The following is a 16,806-nucleotide window of genomic DNA, read 5'->3' as shown; positions in this document are numbered from 1 at the left end:
GTAGGAAGGTGACAGTGAAAAAAGTGACGTCATATTAGTAAGTAAAATTTATGACGTAACATTATACAGGTAAATAAGCATCATGGTGTAAAAGTTAAAGTAGTCTGATTTAAAACTGCTCATTAAGGTGTTTAAGGTTTTAGAGTAAGGTGTGTTAGGGTAAGGGGTGTTAGGGTTAGAATTTGAAGAGGAGTACGGGGTGGTGTTTTTTAAATTGAAAAAAAAAACAAACAGAATATAGGAATATTTTTATAAGTATTAGGATTATGAAGGCATCTTATAATCAATATTATTTCATTGATCTGAATACCTTTGACACAAAAGAAAAACAAAAATGGAAGGACCTGCCAACAAGTGAGGTGAACCAAACTATTGACACTACAAGTGGGGATAAAATAATTTGTGATACTTACCTACTAATCTTGAAGTCAATAAAACGGGTAACAAGTAAGGTGTGGGCTTGTAGTGGGTTGTATTACGAAACAAGAACGTTGGAAGGACCGTTCATCAGAAGTACAACTGCCTATACCCTTATTAGACAGAAAACCGGGTAGTAGTACGTGTCCTTATTTTTCTTTTCACATCTAGTAAACATTAGATTTAAAAAATTACAAGTGGTGGTTAGGGGTGTAAAATTGAAAAAAAAATAATCATAAAAGACATATGTGTGTAAGTGTTAAATAAACAATGGCATTAACAAACAAAAACATACCGGGTACGCCTAGATTGTCAGTTAATATACATGATATACATAATAAAGAGGTTGCGCTAGGTTTATAAAGACAATACCAACGGGTCATTTACAAATAACGGTAAACTAATTACATCGAATGGCAAAGGATTTGGGGTTAAAAGGATATAGTATAAACCCAAAAGACGTGTTGGTAAAGCTTATTGAAGACAAAACGCATCAAGTGTTACCCCATACAAAAGTGTTCACTAAAAATGAATTAATACTAAAAGCAAAGAAACGTGGTATACCTTATATATAGATCAAGATAAAGGAAAAAGGACTGCAACAAGACATAGCTAAGAAACCTGTCATTAAGATGAAAGATGGTAGAAAAGAACTACAGTGTTTATTGAACCATTTGTTAATTCATTTTTAAGGCAAGTCGAAGTGCTTTACATACATTTGATTCGTAAAATTGCAGAAGACAACTTAAAGTAGGCATCGAAGGTGCTTCTAGTACAGTTGGTAAAAAAAACCTTGCAACAGGTGACAGTGATTCCACTTTTAAGGTCAACTCAAGCATGGCAAGTTAGTATTACTGAATCAACCAACTAAGACACTGAACTAACAGCAATGATAGAAAAGGCAAAAGAAAGCATGCGTGATGAAAGTGAGTGAACGTTAGTCATATTGTAGAAGTACACCTTCATATGAATAAATTGTATCCCTGAAGTTTGAGTCTTACCTACGCCTTTCAGTAAAACTAGCACAGAAGAAGGCCATTATTAACGTGAGCTGTATTCTCACAATCACATCATGAATAGGTGGATCAGAAAAGTACATTTTACGAGTGAGTCAATACAAAAAATACAAAAAAGTACCCGTTAAAAATTAAAAAAACATCAGAAAGAATAGAACTCACACAAACACGTTGGTATTTAACCAATGCTACTAAACATCATTACTGTTGGATAAAAAGTTTGTACTTGTTTGGCTTTATAAATATTTTGATATGAGCGTCACTGATGAGTCTTATGTAGACGAAACGCGCGTCTGGCGTCTGGCGTACAAAATTATAATCCTGGTACTTTGATAACTATTTACACCACTGGGTCGATGCCACTGCTGGTGGACGTTTCGTCCCCGAGAGTATTACCAGCCCAGTAGTCAACACTTCGGTGTTGACATGAATATCAATATTGTGGTCATTTTTATAAATTTCCCGTTTACAAAACTGAATTTTTCGAAAAACTAAGGATTTTCTTATCCCAGGAATAGATTACCTTAGCCGTATTTGGCACAACTTTTTGGAATTTTGGATCCTAAATGCTCTTCAACTTTGTACTTGTTTGGCTTTATAAATATTTTGATATGAGCGTCACTGATGAGTCTTAAGTAGACGAAACGCGCGTCTGGCGTACAAAATTATAATCCTGGTACTTTGATAACTATATACACCACTGGGTCGATGCCACTGCAGGTGGACGTTTCGTCCCCGAGGGTATTACCAGCCCAGTAGTCAACACTTCGGTGTTGACATGAATATCAATATTGTGGTCATTTTTATAATTTTCCCGTTTACAAAACTGAATTTTTCGAAAAACTAAGGATTTTCTTATGCCAAGGAATAGATTACCTTAGCCGTATTTGGCACAACTTTTTGGAATTTTGGATCCTAAATGCTCTTCAACTTTGTACTTGTTTGGCTTTATAAATATTTTGATATGAGCGTCACTGATGAGTCTTATGTAGACGAAACGCGCGTCTGGCGTACAAAATTATAATCCTGGTACTTTGATAACTATTATCACATTTGTTAAGTTCCCAAGTGTCATCCCACATTGGTAAAGTGTTTTTGTCGAAGATGTTTCAATCATTGTTAAAGTGAGGACTTTTTAGACGAACATTTAATGTATTGTGATAAGATGAATGGAGTGAAAATCGAAATTCCAGAAGAAGATATCATTACAATATCTTACAACATAGTACCAACGTAAAATGCGATTTCCTTATGTTATTTATGCTGACATTCAATGTAGCTCAGAACAGATAGACACTTGCCAACCTGACAAACTAAAAGCTTACACGGATGTTTACTAACAAAATACACCTTCTGGTTTTACTACCGTGTCCAGTATGCTCATAGGGAATATAAAGAAACAAAAGTGTACTCACTGGAAGACATTGTTCAGAGATTTGTGGCTTGTATGGAAGAGATAATGAAGGCGATTGCAGACATCTACATTGATAAAAGACCTGGTGATGACTGAAGAAGATCCCAATGTTTTACAGCGAGTTAAGATTGTCACATGTGCGATGATGAATTAGGTGAAGACAAGGTGCGTGATCACGAGCGTTCGACAGGTAAGTATCGTGGTGCAGCACATAAAAAAAATGTAACTTAGACTGTCAATTACCGATAAGAAATGCTTTTCATTGATTCGTGTAAGTTTATGTTAAATTCGTCCGACACCTTATATATTTAGCTTAGAATTTAAAGTTGAACGAATTTAACGTATGAAAGTCGTGATTTAGGTATAATAATGAATTTATGATAAATGATTAAAAATAAAATGTTTATCTTACGATTTCATGAAGGGTCATTACGACATGACGAAAACACAACTACTATCTGCTGACCGACTTAATAATAAACACATTAGTGTGGCTGACTATGTTCATGTACTACATGTGTTTACTATTTTTTTTTTTTAGAAATTTGAAACAGTGTTGTTTCCAATGGTTGGTATTAACCAAAGTGCATCGTGTGTCAAAACTTTAACAATCAATTTGGCTTAAAATTTTCATTGACCTGAACACTAACCTTAGAATCATAGCCAGCATCGTATCTGAAAAGTATTCCTTTAAACTGATGAACAACTCAATGTTTGAAAATACCATGGAAAACACACGTTAACGGGTGAATATAATATTAATGACTACTGATAAGCAACCGTTGAAACTAATAGCTACACCCAACTGTGACCAATTCGTGGTGTATAACGAGTCCATGGTAGTAGTAAACATAAATGTACGACATTCATTTGGACTTTGTGCGTAAACCAACGGGAACAAAGTTCGACAATTGTTTACCGACACTGATAGTTAAGCCTACTAAATTTAAACCGACGACTTTTACAAAGACATATCTCACATTCAAAACAAGATTGACACATCAAACTATTGTATGGACAACCCGTTTTCGAATTCCGACCAACGTCAACAAAAAAAAATGATTGGTATGCATGTGGTGGTCAAATGATGGCTAACTTTGTATGGATTCTTACAAGATGTGTTAATATCGAATGGTTGATGGTCAACACACCAGGAAAGCTAAAGGAACGAAGAAACAAGTCAATTGACAGAACATTACATTTAACGATTGCAAGACGTGTTTGATGACCTTTTAACTCTTCCATTATGAGACCTGGAACCCATTGGACGTGTTAGTGTAAGACCACAACATGCAAAGCGTATTTTGATACTTACGGACTTTAATTCCCCCTTACGTAATGGTAAATTACTTGAAACTTAAGATCTACTACATCACCGATGAACTTCAGATAAGAGCACCAGTGGTCTGTGGACACTTTTGTTTGTATTTGTCACAATTGTTGTCTGAAGGAAAACCTTGATGAAGTTGCGTTTCCAAGACAGACAAATTTGGACTTTATGGAAATTGAGAAATAAATAGGAGTCAATTGCTTGAAGAATTGAACATGAACAACAATCCTATCACTAACATTAAATCTTAGAATAATAATACGGATGCTGCAACAAAACGACGAGTCATGCGTCAATTGAAACACTATACGAAAGCGTTAGAATTAAAATTACAATCCGCGTGTAACCAGATAAAGAGAGATATATAACGACCAGAGAAAGGATATGATACAGTCATTAAAGAACTCGAGAAAAAGGTAGATGAGTTTAAGACCACTCTGCACCAAGAACTCGAGGTAAATCAAATTAAAAACTCGACACATAAAACATTGATGAACTCTTGAAACTTTAGTTGTCAATAGAAGCTTAAGACCAAAACAACGAAAATCTTTAGAGTCTGAGGATGTGTATTCTATCAAAACATGCTGGTGTGAGATTAAAATCCGTTAGTGGTTTATTATTTGGTAAAGACGTAGTCCAGATGTTTAAGCCTTCACCACATTAATACTCGCATAACGAAAGTATCCTTTATAATCTTGGGCACATTTTTAAAGCCTATACTTGCTAAAAGGTTGGTACTGCAAATCTTATTGTTTGAATTAAGAGTTTAAGGACTTAGGTTACCCTTTTCGTGGAACAAAGACCTCTTTCACCCACACCTTTCGCAAGACCTTTCCGATGCGGTTCAAATCCTGAACCGTTTTTTAAGTTAAGGTTCATAAAAAGAACTTTGTACTTTATCTTCAGTAAAATCCTTGATGCGATACCTTTGGGCTTAAGTGTTTAACACTTGGGACACCAGTTAAGACTTTTCTCGGTCCACCATTTTAAACATTCTTTTCTTTAAAGTTTAAAACTGTGTCCGTCCCCTACTTTAAATTTAACCTGTTTCAATGAAAGAAGGTTACCAAACAAGTTCCATACACTTTATATCCGTGTTCTTTTTTACTAGCATTATAAGAAGCCATCTTAATTTATCTATATTTGTAGGTGTTGTACTAATGAAAGATATTGGCCATTATAGGGATTTAAAGGTGTGCCTTAACGTACTTTTCATATTAACCACACATGCTTTCGGAAATCCTAGGCTTATCTCTACGGCAAAGTTCCGAACCAGACCTATCTCATTTTAAAGGTATTGACCCGAGCTATTCGCCACTTCAAAATTTTTTTGGGAACCGGCACTGTCTGGCCACCACAGAGGTTCAAAATTGTCCATTTACGTACATGTATTTTCTATATCAACAATACATTCGGTATTCCTCGACATATCCCCACGGCAAAGTTCCGATCCGGACCTGGCTGATTTTAAAGGTACTGACCAAGGCTATTCCCCACTTAAATATTTTTCTGGGATCCGGGCCCGTCTGGCCACCACAGAGGTTCAAAGGTGCCCCATAACGTAATTTTCCGTATTAACCATATGCATACATTCGGTACTTTTCGGCATATACCAACGGCAAAGTTCCGAACCGGACCTAGCTCATTTTAAAGGTATTGACCCAAGCTATTCCCCACTTAAATATTTTTCTGGGATCCGGGCCCGTCTGGCCACCACAGAGGTTCAAATGTGCCCCTTAACGTAATTTTCCGTATTAACCATATGCATACATTCGGTACTTTTCGGCATATACCAACGGCAAAGTTCCGAACCGGACCTAGCTCATTTTAAAGGTATTGACCCAAGCTATTCCCCACTTAAATATTTTTCTGGGATCCGGACCCGTCTGGCCACCACAGAGGTTCAAAGTTGTCAATTTACGTATTTTCCATATCAACCACACATTCGGTACTCCTCGACATATCCCTACGGCAAAGTTCCGAACCGGACCTACTCATTTCAAAGGTATTGATCCAAGCTATTTGCCAGTTAAATATTTTTCTGGGATCCGGGCCCGTCTGGCCACCACAGAGGTTCAAAGTTGCCCATTTACGTATTTTCCATATCAACCACACATTCGGTACTCCTCGACATATCCCTACGGCAAAGTTCCGGACCGGACCTAGCTCATTTTAAAGGTATTGACCCAAGCTATTCCCCACTTAAATATTTTTCTGGGATCCGGGCCTGTGTGACCACCACAGAGGTTCAAAGGTGCCCCTTAACGTAATTTTCCGTATTAACCATATGCATACATTCGGTACTTTTCGGCATATACCAACGGCAAAGTTCCGAATCGGACCTAGCTCATTTTAAAGGTATTGACCCAAGCTATTCCCCACTTAAATATTTTTCTGGGATCCGGGCCCGTCTGGCCACCACAGAGGTTCAAAGTCCGTATTAACCATATGCATACATTCGGTACTTTTCGGCATATACCAAGGGCAAAGTTCCGAATCGGACCTAGCTCATTTTAAAGGTATTGACCCAAGCTATTCCCCACTTAAATATTTTTCTGGGATCCGGGCCCGTCTGGCCACCACAGAGGTTCAAAGCCCGTATTAACCATATGCATACATTCGGTACTTTTCGGCATATACCAACGGCAAAGTTCCGAACCGGACCTAGCTCATTTTAAAGGTATTGACCCAAGCTATTCCCCACTTAAATATTTTTCTGGGATCCGGACCCGTCTGGCCACCACAGAGGTTCAAAGTTGCCCATTTACGTATTTTCCATATCAACCACACATTCGGTACTCCTCGACATATCCCTACGGCAAAGTTCCGGACTGGACCTAGCTCATTTTAAAGGTATTGATCCAAGCTATTCCCCACTTAAATATTTTTCTGGGATCCGGGCCTTTGTGGCCACCACAGAGGTTCAAAGGTGCCCCTTAACGTAATTTTCCGTATTAACCATATGCATACATTCGGTACTTTTCGGCATATACCAACGGCAAAGTTCCGAACCGGACCTAGCTCATTTTAAAGGTATTGACCCAAGCTATTCCCCACTTAAATATTTTTCTGGGATCCGGGCCCGTCTGGCCACCACAGAGGTTCAAAGGTGCCCCTTAACGTAATTTTCCGTATTAACCATATGCATACATTCGGTACTTTTCGGCATAAACCAACGGCAAAGTTCCGAACCGGACCTAGCTCATTTTAAAGGTATTGACCCAAGCTATTCCCCACTTAAATATTTTTCTGGGATCCGGACCCGTCTGGCCACCACAGAGGTTCAAAGTTGTCAATTTACGTATTTTCCATATCAACCACACATTCGGTACTCCTCGACATATCCCTACGGCAAAGTTCCAAACCGGACCTACTCATTTCAAAGGTATTGATCCAAGCTATTTGCCAGTTAAATATTTTTCTGGGATCCGGGCCCGTCTGGCCACCACAGAGGTTCAAAGGTGCCCATTTACGTATTTTCCATATCAACCACACATTCGGTACTCCTCGACATATCCCTACGGCAAAGTTCCGGACCGGACCTAGCTCATTTTAAAGGTATTGACCCAAGCTATTCCCCACTTAAATATTTTTCTGGGATCCGGGCCTGTGTGGCCACCACAGAGGTTCAAAGGTGCCCCTTAACGTAATTTTCCGTATTAACCATATGCATACATTCGGTACTTTTCGGCATATACCAAGGGCAAGGTTCCGAATCGGTTCTAGCTCATTTTAAAGGTATTGACCCAAGCTATTCCCCACTTAAATATTTTTCTGGGATCCGGGCCCGTCTGGCCACCACAGAGGTTCAAAGTCCGTATTAACCATATGCATACATTCGGTACTTTTCGGCATATACCAACGGCAAAGTTCCGAACCGGACCTAGCTCATTTTAAAGGTATTGACCCAAGCTATTCCCCACTTAAATATTTTTCTGGGATCCGGACCCGTCTGGCCACCACAGAGGTTCAAAGTTGTCAATTTACGTATTTTCCATATCAACCACACATTCGGTACTCCTCGACATATCCCTACGGCAAAGTTCCGAACCGGACCTACTCATTTCAAAGGTATTGATCCAAGCTATTTGCCAGTTAAATATTTTTCTGGGATCCGGGCCCGTCTGGCCACCACAGAGGTTCAAAGGTGCCCATTTACGTATTTTCCATATCAACCACACATTCGGTACTCCTCGACATATCCCTACGGCAAAGTTCCGGACCGGACCTAGCTCATTTTAAAGGTATTGACCCAAGCTATTCCCCACTTAAATATTTTTCTGGGATCCGGGCCTGTGTGGCCACCACAGAGGTTCAAAGGTGCCCCTTAACGTAATTTTCCGTATTAACCATATGCATACATTCGGTACTTTTCGGCATATACCAAGGGCAAAGTTCCGAATCGGTTCTAGCTCATTTTAAAGGTATTGACCCAAGCTATTCCCCACTTAAATATTTTTCTGGGATCCGGGCCCGTCTGGCCACCACAGAGGTTCAAAGTCCGTATTAACCATATGCATACATTCGGTACTTTTCGGCATATACCAACGGCAAAGTTCCGAACCGGACCTAGCTCATTTTAAAGGTATTGACCCAAGCTATTCCCCACTTAAATATTTTTCTGGGATCCGGACCCGTCTGGCCACCACAGAGGTTCAAAGTAGTCAATTTACGTATTTTCCATATCAACCACACATTCGGTACTCCTCGACATATCCCTACGGCAAAGTTCCGAACCGGACCTACTCATTTCAAAGGTATTGATCCAAGCTATTTGCCAGTTAAATATTTTTCTGGGATCCGGGCCCGTCTGGCCACCACAGAGGTTCAAAGGTGCCCATTTACGTATTTTCCATATCAACCACACATTCGGTACTCCTCGACATATCCCTACGGCAAAGTTCCGGACCGGACCTAGCTCATTTTAAAGGTATTGACCCAAGCTATTCCCCACTTAAATATTTTTCTGGGATCCGGGCCTGTGTGGCCACCACAGAGGTTCAAAGGTGCCCCTTAACGTAATTTCCGTATAAACCATATGCATACATTCGGTACTTTTCGGCATATACCAAGGGCAAAGTTCCGAATCGGTTCTAGCTCATTTTAAAGGTATTGACCCAAGCTATTCCCCACTTAAATATTTTTCTGGGATCCGGGCCCGTCTGGCCACCACAGAGGTTCAAAGTCCGTATTAACCATATGCATACATTCGGTACTTTTCGGCATATACCAACGGCAAAGTTCCGAACCGGACCTAGCTCATTTTAAAGGTATTGACCCAAGCTATTCCCCACTTAAATATTTTTCTGGGATCCGGACCCGTCTGGCCACCACAGAGGTTCAAAGTTGTCAATTTACGTATTTTCCATATCAACCACACATTCGGTACTCCTCGACATATCCCTACGGCAAAGTTCCGAACCGGACCTACTCATTTCAAAGGTATTGATCCAAGCTATTTGCCAGTTAAATATTTTTCTGGGATCCGGGCCCGTCTGGCCACCACAGAGGTTCAAAGTTGCCCATTTGCGTATTTTCCATATCAACCACACATTCGGTACTCCTCGACATATCCCTACGGCAAAGTTCCGGATCGGACCTAGCTCATTTTAAAGGTATTGACCCAAGCTATTCCCCACTTAAATATTTTTCTGGGATCCGGGCCTGTGTGGCCACCACAGAGGTTCAAAGGTGCCCCTTAACGTAATTTTCCGTATTAACCATATGCATACATTCGGTACTTTTCGGCATATACCAACGGCAAAGTTCCGAACCGGACCTAGCTCATTTTAAAGGTATTGACCCAAGCTATTCCCCACTTAAATATTTTTCTGGGATCCGGCCCCGTCTGGCCACCACAGAGGTCCAAAGTCGTCTTAGGGTGGTCACCGTCATTTAAGCAGTCTCTGGAAGGTGTTCACTATTAATTTCTTTTCTTTTTTGGCTTTCCATAAGTATTTTTATGTATATTTCTATATGTTTCTGGAGTAATTGGATTTTGTTTCATATTTTATATATTAAATTACATGTTTGGTGAATCCTCTGTAATGTTTCATTGATAAAAATATATATAACATATAGACAAATATACAACTTGTATCAGGGTTTATATTCGAAGACAACGAAAATTTATGACAGCTTGAAGGGGTCATAGAATGGTATCTTTTCCCTCAGGCTTTATAGTGATTTTGAACGGCTAGCAGTCGGTTGGATATTGAATATCAATTATCGAATGTCAAATAAAGGACAGACCGCTTACATACATATTTAAAACGAAATGAAATGTTTAAGAAATTAGCAGAAACCGTGAAATTGTCGATTTCCGCTGTTACATTGCATTTAACTAAGATTGAGCGATTTTTGGAACGTTTGAGCCTCACGCAGTTTTTTGGTTTTTAGACATATCGTCAAAATTGGCTGCTGGAAAAAAGTGGCTGCTATCTTGATTGGCCGATAAAAGTGGCTGCCAGCTTGAGTCTGGTAAATCAACTACTGTTGTTTTAAAATAACTTTTAAACAAGAATGTGACCATAGTACACGGATGCCCCACTCGCACTATCGTTTTCTATGTTCATTAGGCCGTAAAATTGGATCAAAACTCTAATTTTGCATTAAATTAGAAAGATCATGTCATAGGGAACATGTGTACTGAATTCACCATGCATTTATTAGAATATTATATCGGTAGAGAATCTAACAACAAGGTCCGCAAACGATGAATACGAGCAGCAGACATGAGTAAAGGTTCTGGAAGAGTGACCAATGTCCCCCTTTAATTGACACGAGATCCAAGCTGAATATATAATCTATAAATATTTTCCATATATAATCATAGACAGTATCTGTGTTGAATAAAGTTTAAATGTGGATAAATTGCATGTTTCAATCTTACTTTTGCTTAAGATATCGATCATGAATATGACCAACGAATCGGACAGTATGAAAACATACGGTGGCAACGAGGCGGACAGTACACTTTGAATAGAAAAGATTCAATTGTGACAATATAATAAAAAAAAATGAACCAAACTTTTGTGTGTGTATGCGGAATATGATTATTCAACTATGTATCGATTAAAAATCTTGAAAATGTTTGAATTTTCGGAGTTTTGTTAAGATTTATGACTCGAAAAATCGCAAAATTTTGACCCCTCTTCATGATCAGGAGTTATTTTAAAAAGACGGTTGATGCTAAAAGCATAAAATAAGCTTTAAATGGTCAAAAATACATCATTGTAGTTATTCACTTACCTTGAGCTGCTGAACAATCCATTATGGGACACTTTGTGTTGATATTCTATATTTTTTGGAAAAACAACGAGCCGATCGCCGTCGGACAGATCAGCAACTTCCGTTTTGTGTCACTGTCCGCTTGTACACTGTGTTTTAGACAGAAGGTTGATATGTATGAATCTCAATTGTTTTAAATGATTTTTTCATTTTGTACCAGTTATGGAATTATTCTTACTTAATAACCATTTGCAGAAAAGCACATGCATTACATGTAATAGTTATGATCATTTATATAATGTTTAATATTAAACTAAACCTCGCATGGGGTATGAGTTGAAAAGAAATAAATGGGGAATGTGTCCAAGGCACACAGATAATGCTCCTGCATGCATTTAACTTCTCAAGCCCTGTAAAAGTTATGCTATCAAAATTTGTACTTGATTTGAGTTCTGTGGCAATAAACATTGTGTATAAGTTTAAAAAAAATTTGTTTGTAGCAAACCTTAGTTAGAGAAAGGAAACAAAAATTCAGCAATTTCTCCATTTCTAAAGGGGTATAACTTTAGAACATTAAAAGTGATGCCACCAACAATTTAAAATTAATCTGTGTTTTGTGGTAATTAGCATTTTGCTCAATTTCATAACATTTGGTAGAGGCAAACTAAAGTAAGAGAACAGAACTGGAAAATTCAGCTATTTCTTCACTTGTAAAAAGTAATATCACAAAATTTACTTGTAAAGGGGCATAACTCTAGAATTGTAAAAGTGGACACAACCAAAATTTAAATTTGATCTTTATTTTGTGGTTATAAGTAATAAGTATACGATTGATAATATTTGGTTGAGGCAAACTAAATCCAGAGGATGAAACGAAAAAATTCAGCCAAAAGTTAGTGATAACTGTTATAGACATATGTGCTGAAAGAACATTTTCAAATGCCATTTTAGTATGTAATATCATGAGTGTAGTTTCCTCAATAATGATCGATTGAATGGATGTTTGTTGCTTAATTTCCAGTGGCAAACAATTTACACATCTTCAGTTTGAGAACATATTAACAATACCAACAATATTTTGGTCCTGTAATAGGGGTCAACAGAGATTGAAAGTTTGATATGCCAATGGAAAATGAGGGTAAATTGGATAGGGACAGAAATTTGCCTTGCGATACTGACCAATCAAATAGTTGTTGCAAGGATCCTAATATGCCAAGCCTTCCATTCTCTTTTCACAGGGCACCACTTTAGCAAGGGTTTTACTGATCCTCAATGAGATTCAAAATTGGCTTATTTACTGTACAGAAATTGTCTGCTTTGAATATTTAAAAAAAAATAATCCCAAATCATACAACTTTCTAGTCAAGAACTCAATTGTATAGAATTTCAGCCATTTATTTTTCTTTCTATTTATTGTACATGTATATGAAAAATGATATATATCTAAGACAGATCAAGAATGCTGAGAAAATATTCTATTATTGGAAAATGACAAAATTGTTTTGTGATTAAATTATCTCCCCTGTCATAATCTGTATTTTAAAAGTTTTACTGTGATTCAAAAATTTGCATTCAACAAGCATTCTGTCAGTATTGTATGGCAATACATAGTCACCTCCTGGTTAAAATTTCATTGTAAAGGAACAAAATTGTGTAAACTACATACAATAACCAACAAACCTACCACTAAATTCTTCAAATAATTGACTAAAGAAAGCAAAAGCTAAAATCGAGGAACTTGACCTGTTACTTTTCATGATAAAACAATGCAATAAATATCAAACCAATATCTTCAAGCATGAAGAACTAGAGGCTCTAAAGAGCCTGTGTCACTCACCTTGGTCTATGTGAATATTAAACAAAGGAAGCAGATGGATTCATGACAAAATTGTGTTTTGGTGATGGTGATGTGTTTGTACATCTTACTTTACTAAACATTCTTGCTGCTTACAATTATCTCTATCTATAATGAACTTGGCCCAGTAGTTTCAGTGGAAAATGTTAGTTAAAATTTACAAATTTTATGAAAATTGTTAAAAATTGACTATAAAGGACAATAACTCCTAAGGGGTCAATTGACCATTTCTGTCATGTTGACTTATTTGTAAATCTTACTTTGCTTAATATTATTGATGTTTACAGTTTATCTCTATCTATAATAATATTCAAGATAATAACCAAAAACAGCAAAATTTCCTTAAAATTACCATTCAGGGAGAGCAACCCAACAACGGGTTGTCAGATTCATCTGAAAATTTCAGGACAGATAGATCTTGACCTGATAAACAATTTTACCCCATGTCAGATTTGCTCTAAATGCTTCGGGTTTTGAGTGATAAGCCAAAAACTGCATTTTACCCCTATGTTCTATTTTTAGCCATGGCGGCCATCTTGGTTGGTTGGCCGGGTCACCAGACACAATTTTAAACTAGATACCCCAATGATGATTATGGCCAAGTTTGGCTTAATTTTGCCCAGTAGTTTCAGAGGAGAAGATTTTTGTAAAAGATGACTAAGATTTACGAAAAATGGTTAAAAATTGACTATAAAGGGCAATAACTCCTAAAGGGGTCAACTGACCATTTCGGTCACATTGACTTATTTGTAAATCTTACTTTGCTGAACATTATTGCTGTTTACAGTTTATCACTTTCTATGATAATATTCAAGATAATAACCAAAAACAGCAAAATTTCCTTAAAATTACCAATTCAGGGGCAGCAACCTATCAACGGGTTGTCCGATTCATCTCAAAATTTAAGAGCAGATAGATCTTGACCTGATTAACAATTTTACCCCATGTCAGATTTCCTCTAAATGCTTTGGTTTTTGAGTTATAAGCCAAAAACTGCATTTTACCCCTATGTTCTATTTTTAGCCATGGCGGCCATCTTGGTTGGTTGGCCGGGTCACCGGACACAATTTTAAACTAGATACCCTAATAATGATTTTGGCCATGTTTGGTTAAATTTGGCCCAGCAGTTTCAGAGGAGAAGATTTTTGTAAAAGTTAACGACGCCGGGCGCCAAGTGATGAGAAAAGCTAAAAAAAGTCTTGGAAACCTGATTTGCTGGACAGACAGAATTGGAAACTGCTAAAATGTGAAAAATTTCAAAATGCTTCAAAATTGATTAAACTTACAACAAATGTTGCCTAGCATATGTAGACATGACTTTTAACTGTGGTATAATCAAATATCAAAACGGCAGCCGTTACCATGGAAACTGCAAACTAGAGGCTCTAAAGAGCCTGTGTCGCTCACCTTTGTCTATGTGAATATTAAACAATGGACACAGATGGATTCATGACAAAATTGTGTTTTGGTGATGGTGATGTGTTTGTAGATCTTACTTTACTAAACATTCTTGCTGCTTACAATTATCTCCATCTATAACAGTACTTTCTGTGGAAAATGTTATTGAAAATCTTCAAATTTTAAGAAAATTGTTAAAAATTGACTATGAAGGGCAATAACTCCTTAGGGGGTCAATTGACTATTTTGGTCATACTGACTTATTTTTAGTTCTTACTTTGCTGTACATTATTGCTGTTTACAGTTTATCTCTATCTAATAACAAAAAAACGGCAAATTTCCTCAAAATTACCAATTCAGGGGCAGTAACATAACAACCGATTATCCGATTCATCTGAAAATTCCAGCGCAGATAAATCGTGACCTGATCAACAATTTTACTTCCTGTCAGATTTGCTCTTAATGCTTTGGTTTTTGAGTTATAAGCCAAAAACTGCATTTTACCCCCATGTTTTATTTTTAGCCATGGCGGCCATCTTGGTTTGTTGGCCGAGTTACCGGACACATTTTTTTAACTAGATACCCCAATGATGATTATGGCTAAGTTTGGTTAAATTTGGCCCAATAGTTTCAGAGGAGAAGATTTTTCTAAAAGATTACTAAGATTTACGAAAAATGGTTAAAAATTGACTATAAAGGGCAATAACTCCTAAAGTGGTCAACTGACCATTTTGGTCATGTTGACTTATTTGTAGATCTTACTTTGCTGAACATTATTGCTGTTTACAGTTTATCTCTATCTATAATAATATTCAAGATAACCAAAAACAGCAAAATTTCCTTAAAATTACCATTTCAGGGGCAGCAACCCAACAACGAAATGTCCGATTCATCTGAAAATTTCAGGGCAGATAGATCTTGACCTGATGAACAATATTACCCTGTCAGATTTGCTCTAAATGCTTTGGTTTTTGAGTTATAAGCCAAAAACTGCATTTTACCCCTATGTTCTATTTTTAGCCATGGCAGCCATCTTGGTTGGTTGGCCGGGTCACCGGACACATTTTTTAAACTAGATACCTCAATGATGATTGTGGCCAAGTTTGGTTAAATTTGGCCCAGTAGTTTCAGAGGAGAAGATTTTTGTAAAAGTTAACGAAGGATGACGACGGACGATGACGACGACGACGACGCCGGACGCCAAATGATGAGAAAAGCTCACTTGGCCCTTTGGGCCAGGTGGGCTAAAAATGTGAAAAATGCAAAATGCTTTTAATAATTTCTGCATTCTTTTTTTCAGTCAGTTAGTTTCTTAATAATATTTTTGTAACTTGTGATGACCTAATTACTAATGCTAGTAAATGAAGAAAAAAAATAGTTTTAATATTTTCTTGTTAATTTATTTAATAATCAATGATGCTTTGTGCAACATTTTCAGTGAAATACTGAACACCAAAGACAAAGATTAAAACAAAGGTGGCGTTACCTTTAAATTTTCAAAAATTGTCTCCCTTGAATTCTTTTAAACTTCATCACATATCTGATACGTACTACTCTACTTTCAAGATTTCAATCACATAGAATCCTAGACATAAGTGTTTTCTTTTTAATAATAATATATCAAATGCAATTATCAATGACAGAATGCTACGAAACTATTCCAAGATTTACATCTGAAGTTGGAAAATGGATGAATTGTGTTGATGAAATTATCTCCCCTGTCACAATTTTTCTCCAAAAGGCATTAAAATTGAAAGACTTGTTTCATGGTCTCTTTCTTTCTAAGAGGGATTCAGTCAATTTCACTTGTAATTGTGGAGTGATTTTGAAACCTCTTGACACCTAATTGAATTCCAATATTGAATAGCCCAATGTAGACTTCCCAACATTTGTAAAAAATACATACACAGTTAATACCAAATATCCATGATCTCCTACATTTTTGTGTCATATTTAACACACTTTATGTTGACTATGAATGATGGTACAGATAGAAATATATAATGAAAAACACTCTGCTTATGATATATTTAATTAGGAAATTGACCCTAATTATTTGTTACCACATTGGATTGATTTAAATTTTGATTTTTGGTGTTTTAACGCCATTTTTAAGCACCCCTTTTGGGCTATTTTGTGGCGGCTA

This window comes from Mytilus galloprovincialis, chromosome 6 (genome assembly GCF_965363235.1).
Source record: "Mytilus galloprovincialis chromosome 6, xbMytGall1.hap1.1, whole genome shotgun sequence".
Taxonomy (NCBI): Eukaryota; Metazoa; Mollusca; class Bivalvia; order Mytilida; family Mytilidae; genus Mytilus; species Mytilus galloprovincialis.
Note: the sequence above shows the minus strand (reverse complement) of the source record.